Source organism: Vanellus vanellus (genome assembly GCF_965231255.1).
Source record: "Vanellus vanellus genome assembly, chromosome: 2".
Taxonomy (NCBI): domain Eukaryota; kingdom Metazoa; phylum Chordata; class Aves; order Charadriiformes; family Charadriidae; genus Vanellus; species Vanellus vanellus.
Window position 1 is genome coordinate 7274554 of NC_138906.1, and position 6221 is coordinate 7280774.

At 46.8% G+C, this 6221-nt stretch overlaps 1 long non-coding RNA gene across 1 annotated transcript; it reads right to left on the reverse strand.

Moving 5' to 3' along the window:
* Window positions 1-264: 264 nt before the first annotated feature.
* LOC309669257 lies at window positions 265-4834 on the reverse strand. The gene is made up of 3 exons (XR_014268895.1): window positions 4782-4834; window positions 4536-4673; window positions 265-457 (listed from the first exon to the last, which is right to left on the reverse strand). It is a non-coding gene; the product is annotated as an uncharacterized lncRNA (long non-coding RNA).
* Window positions 4835-6221: the final 1387 nt, after the last annotated feature.

Here is a 6221-nt window from a genome sequence, read left to right on the forward strand (position 1 = left end):
TTTGGCTATTGCCCTCCAGTCTCTCCAATACGTGTCTCTGCTTTTTAGACACGTGGCTTCTGCAAGGATGTGGCCCATCTCGGACACCTAGCTCCTGGCCAAGGGCTCAGGCCAGGCAAAGCCAGAGATGGCGACGGTGCCGCTCTGCTACCGTTGGGACTTATCCTGACGGCAGTAACATCGATTTATTTCTTGAAATCTCCTACTCGCTACAGCAGAAACCTCATATAATGAAAACATAACCCTGGAGCCAAAACTCCTCTCCCACACAGCCACGCGCCGATCCTAACTCCGCGTGAACACACGTTTTTCATTCCCACCCACGGGAATCTCCCCGCACATTAAAACACCTGAAGACTGGAGGATGGGGAAATTTCACCGCAGCGTTTCTCTGCTCCTGCACAGCTTCTCCCTGCGCAGCTTTTCCCGGTTACACTTGCTTGATGTTGTAGGACGCCTGTGACAAAGCGGAAAGGAAAGGTTAAGATGTTGTCACCCAGGCTAAGACACACTAAGCAATCCCTCTGTTTGCGCTTTAACCCTGGCAGGGATTCGCAGGGCTCCAAATTCCCCCAGGGTGAGGGTGGCAGTGGGGAAAGGAAGGCCCATCGCCAGCACATCTCCTGCCATGAGGTCCTGAGCTCGCGAGTATAGCAACAGAACAGCAACACAGTTGTCTTCAAGATGCAGTTAAATCAAATTAGGTGAATCTCAGCACCTTTTTCTGGAGTGCCTCGCTTCTTGCAGCAAGCCCAACGTTTCTAGCCCAGCTCTTTTTGGGACCAGCGTATGTCTATCCATGCACAGGCACAGGGTAATATCCCTACCTGCCCACCTTGCAGAGCAGTGTCACAGGGCTGATGTTCTGCAGAAGGTCCTTCAGCTGCCACTGATGCAGCTCATGTCCAACCCAAGGGACCCGCTGATGGCTGAGGGACACAATTTGGCATCCTGCCCTCTAGCAGCGCCATCAGTTAGGGGGTCAGCTTTCCCGCCTTGCTTTCACACCCTCTCGTTTTAGCTCACCTTGCATCTTGCAATGCTCTGGTAATCAAATCCAAGCTCAAGCCTCTAATCCAACTACAGTTTCATTTCACTGCGCTTGGTGTCCCCCAAGTGCTCAGGCACGGCCACCCCACATTTGGAGGCACTACAGCACCAAAGACCATTGGCTGGGTCACAAAACAGACGTGGGGGAAAGAACACATATTTTTCGTAATGCATGGGAGTAAAAGGAGGCCGGCCAGGAGATGGGCTGGTCTTCCTCCAGATGGAGGCATCCACACAAAGGTGGGACAGGACTTAAGGCTGTTGAGCACCAGCAGCCCGCCGGGTGCTCCCCTTCCCTCCCTGGCTCCATCCTCCCTCAATGCTGAGCCCTGCCCCATCGGCTGCTGGGTGCTGCTTGGGAAAGCTTGCACAGGTCTTTATTTGTTGTCCTGGGAAATATTTATTCTTGACACAAACCAAATTTACCTCTGGGATCTGCCAAACACCTCCACTCTGTTTCTTAAGCTGAGTTGGAAGCACTTCGTTCCAGAGCTGTTTTCAGCATCTCTGCCCACCCACCGAACGCGCCGGCGGGGAAGCCGGGATGCCAGCCATCCTACCTCTCAAACTGACATCAAAAGCCTCGCGTTCAGCTCTTGGAAGTGAGTATTTTGGGAATATTATGTTGCCACAGCTGTTAATTTTTCACACGGCAGGTGGGAAACCTGCCCTATTTGAAAGGCACGATGGAAAAGGCCAGTTGCTCTGTAATATTTTACAAGAGGAGAAAGTGGGGGTTGTTCGTAGCCAGCGCCGAGTATCGGCTCCGGAGCATCCACACAGACACTTCAGATATTTTAAGCAAATACTCAAAGCTCTTGTTCGGTCTTTTCCTCCAAGCTATGGCAAAAGCAGACAAGCCATTAATTGCACAGGCAGATGGCTATTAGGAAGCGTGTGAGAACTGGCTATACCGCCACTGTGTAGGTGGAGCTGATTAGATGGACCTGAATCAAAAAAAAAAAAAAAAAAAAAAAAAAAAAAAAAAGAAAAAGGAACATTTCCTACGTTGCTACATGGTGAGAAAAGCTTTTCCCGTGTGACTGCAGAAGACAATTCAAAAATAACAACAAAATTGCTCCTCACTTCCCCACTGAGCCAGGTTACCAGCAAGAGCACTTTGGGGTTTATACGTAATTCCTCCCCAGCATCACTGCTGGGCAACAAACCCATGGGACCAGGATGGGCACAGGAGAGTTTGGGGTTTTCTTCACACGGGCTGGCACTGGTTAAACACGTAAAGAGACCCAGGCGTTACAGTCCCAGAGGTCCCCATTTCTCTGCAAAATGCCACAAAAAAAAAATCCCTCCTCGTTCCTCTGCCGTCCCATCTCTAAGCAGCTCTGGTTTATCCACCTGACTGGCCCTGCTTGGGACGCATCTTTGGAGCTCCTTCACAATGAAGACCTCCCACCGAAGACAGACAAAGCAAGGCTGCCCTATTTCAGCAACCCATTCCACCCACCGGCACAGACGATGAGGGTGCCTAGCAGGCAGGAGACCTTCAAATCTTCCGGGGATGATGTGGCTGCTTCTCTGGCAAGCAGCCTGGGGACAGCATGGCCCTAACTGGCCAGTTTGGTAGGGTTTGTACCAACTGGAAGTTTCCACTAGAAAGATTAGTGGCTTCAAGTCCATGAACTGAATCAGAGCAGGCTGTGAGGGCATGTCTGCTTAGGCATCTCATTAAACCAGGTGATGTACTGGCAGAAGAACTGCTATTTAATAGTTTTCCATGACAGAGGCTCAGCTTGTCTAGGCAATTCCAAAAAAAGGCTCATGACTGAAAACCCTCCGAGAAACCCCGTGCCCATCTCCAGCAATCACTGTTGGCCAGATGAGTCGGAGCTTCTGCAAATTCTGGGGTTTGTTACCTACTTGCCTCCATTTATTTTACACCTGAGCGTCTCTGTTAGGGAGATGATTCCAGTGACAGAAAGGATGCTCAAATTTGGGTGTTGCAGCACTTTTGAAGCCCTTTGATGAAAGAAATCCTCAAATTTCTGGGTGCGTAGCTTCTCCCCTGCCAGTTGTTGCCTGCCATATCTAATACTTTTTCAGGACAGGTACTGTTTCGCCACAGGACAGTACAGCGCTTAGCACAACCAGCTAACGAGCCCCATCTTTATGACTGCAGGACAAACTGAAAATTGCAAACTGGTGCTCCGAAGTGAACCAACCACACAAAAATAAAAAGCAGAACTTTAAATCTCCTCCTCTCCCATAAGCTGTGTTTAGGGATGCAATGCCATAGCATTGCGAGACATCAGTGCAGGGTTAAATCCTCACCCAGAATGAGATTCATGAAAAAGCTGGAGTCAAAATTGCCTTCGGACCAGATACACAACTTGGTTGGTCAATCTAAAGGCACTTTCAAACATTATTGTCAAAAGCCTTATCTAGGGAAAATCATTAGCTTCATACTGCCAATATAACGCTCGAAACAACAGTTCGTTTTAAATGGGTATCTTAGTATCACAAGCAGAAAAACAGTTATTACGGGCCAGAGACACTTGATTCATATCCCCCATCATTTTTGGCCACCGAGGCTGACACCGCAGAAAGAGTCTGCCCTCAAAAGGCCAAATGCCTAAAGTGGTCCGAGCGGGGCCGGTGGACTGCAGCCCCAAGCCCTTGAGCCCAGCGGCAGCTCTCCTCTGTGCTCCCTTCCCGTCTGCCTCCTACTGACCATCACTGCCACCCCGATTCAACATTAGCAGTAACAATCAAGAGTAGACAGTCAAGGGAATATCAGAAAATCACTGTAGCAGGCTGTGGACAGCCTAGCCATCACCTTCGCTCACGATTTGGGTATTTAGCCTTAAAAACAAACGTATTAAACCAGTGGAGGAACAAAGGACAAGCTTCTCCACGTCCAGGGCTCCGGCTGCTTAGCTGCATCACAGAGGTTCGTATTGTCACTACAGATGGACACGGGGAAGTGATTAAGTGTGCAACAGCAATGACAGATGGACATGGACATGAGCACAGTTCTCATGGCGGATCTTGAAGCAATTACTTACGGAGGTGGCTCAAACAAGTGTGTAAAGCCTCACCCCCTCACTGTTACTTATATTTCCTGCTGTAAGGAAAGCACATTTTTTTTGCTGTATGCTAAACTCCACAGTGACTTCAGATGAGGAAACCAGCAGAAGACGAGCAGGTGAACGTACTCCTTGGCACAGCCCAGCACTGGAAGTGGTTTCACTGTTCACCACCTGCTGCCACCCTCCACGGGGAGCCGAGGAACACCAACCACACTCAGAGCTGAGAACTCTATAGGGAGTCTAGTCTGTGCGGTAAGCCACGATGCCCCAAAATTACAGTAATTGGGGCTTACAGGAATTCAAGGGGGCACCTAAGGCCCCAGGGAGTACTGAGTTAGTATCCATAGCTGGTGTCCATAGCAGGCCTCTACAGTAGAGTGACAAGCGGCACTTCTGCTGTTGTCGTAATGGCAAGCTGTCAGCAGAAGGGGAAGATACCTGGAGTTCCTTGCATACAGCCGCTGCTGTCCCCACACAGGGTTTTCGCGACGGATGGACACGTATCTGCAGCACCGCGATCCGTTCCAGCTGTCTGTAGGTGTGTGCGAACACCGCGGGAGACCTGTAACCTCTCAGCTGAAAGGATCAAGGGGAAAAGAAAGGCGGAAGGCTGAATTAAAAAACAGAAATAATTCAAATAATGGGTAAAATAAAAAGACAATGCAAAGAGCAATGACCAGGTACCTTTTAAAAAGGGTGACACTCCAGTGAAGCACACACGAGACCATCAAGAGGCACATGAAGTAGACGGCACTCTGTTATTCCAGGCAACACACATGGACATCTCCCACGTTCTGCAAAGGGAGAGGTGGCTTGTTGTTTTGCAATTTACTGTTTTTGTTACATTTGATAGGATTAACAACCAACATTCTGGGCTAAAATCGAAACGGGCAAACATTTTGTCAGGATTTCCCCCAACTTCTCTCTAATTTATGTGGGCAGTAAGCTTTTATGATGTCGTTGGCTAGTCATATTTCTGGTTTTAAATGTCTGGATTTTGTAAATACGTTCTTGGCAACCGCAAAAGTGTCATGGGAACCGTAACTGCTTTATGAAGTGATCTACTTTTGGATACTGCAACTGAACTGAGATGAAGGAAACCGTATAGTTTCTAGAACACCCAGCTGATGATTCACATCATCCAAATAATGTTCCTGATTCATCCTTTATAAAAAAGCCCAATTCAGCCTGGCACTACATGACCCTTCTCAGAAACTATTAACTCTCATGTTAAAACACCTGAAGGTGATTTTATGGCACAACTCCAAATTTGTATAGATTCTTACCATTAAAATAAATCTAAATATTTCCAGTTTTTATTCCCTCCTTCCAGATGAAAAATCTCAAGAGGATATAAATCATACTAATTTATATCTGAAATTCACAATGTATACACAAATAAAAGTACAAAACTAATTAAATAAAAATTCATTAGATCTCCCAAGAAGATGAAAATCCAAGCAATATCAAGTTGCTGCTGAAACAGAACTGGAACTGCATTTTTAGTCAATCTTCTGCTTTCACGTAGAAGTTTTGTTGCGAAGTTTTAGACCAAAGACACTGACACCGGGCAGAAAGCCAGCGAGTGACTACCACAAACAAGAAAGCAGTGCTTGTCTCTCAAATCAAACCATGTGCACGAAAACACGTTTATCCAAACTTAGCGGTGAAAGAGAATATTAAGCTTATATTATTTTACGAAGACCCAATCTATACCGGTGGCAACTTGTGTAAACGCTGCTTCTATTGCTTTTTTTTTAAAAAAATGCAGAATTATACATGAATGGAAGAAGCCCGCTGCAAATGACAACAGCTGACAGCTACTGACATGCTAAAGTATCCGAAGCACACAAGGTCAGGAGAGGTTAGGGACAATCTGGTTTGGTTAACACAACTAAGTAAAGACCGTAAGGGATTCAGATTATGTCCTACAGGTCTCTAATGAAGGAGTGTTAAATTAAATATTTCTAAATTAATGTTAAAAAATCCCAGAAAGTACCATTGCTTCTACAGCATCATACTGAAAGACATTTGCAGGCGGAATTACATTTAAACATGTTCCAATTACGCTCCCAAGGTGTCTACTGTCTATTTTTATAATATTCCTAGAAGGGATTCCATACA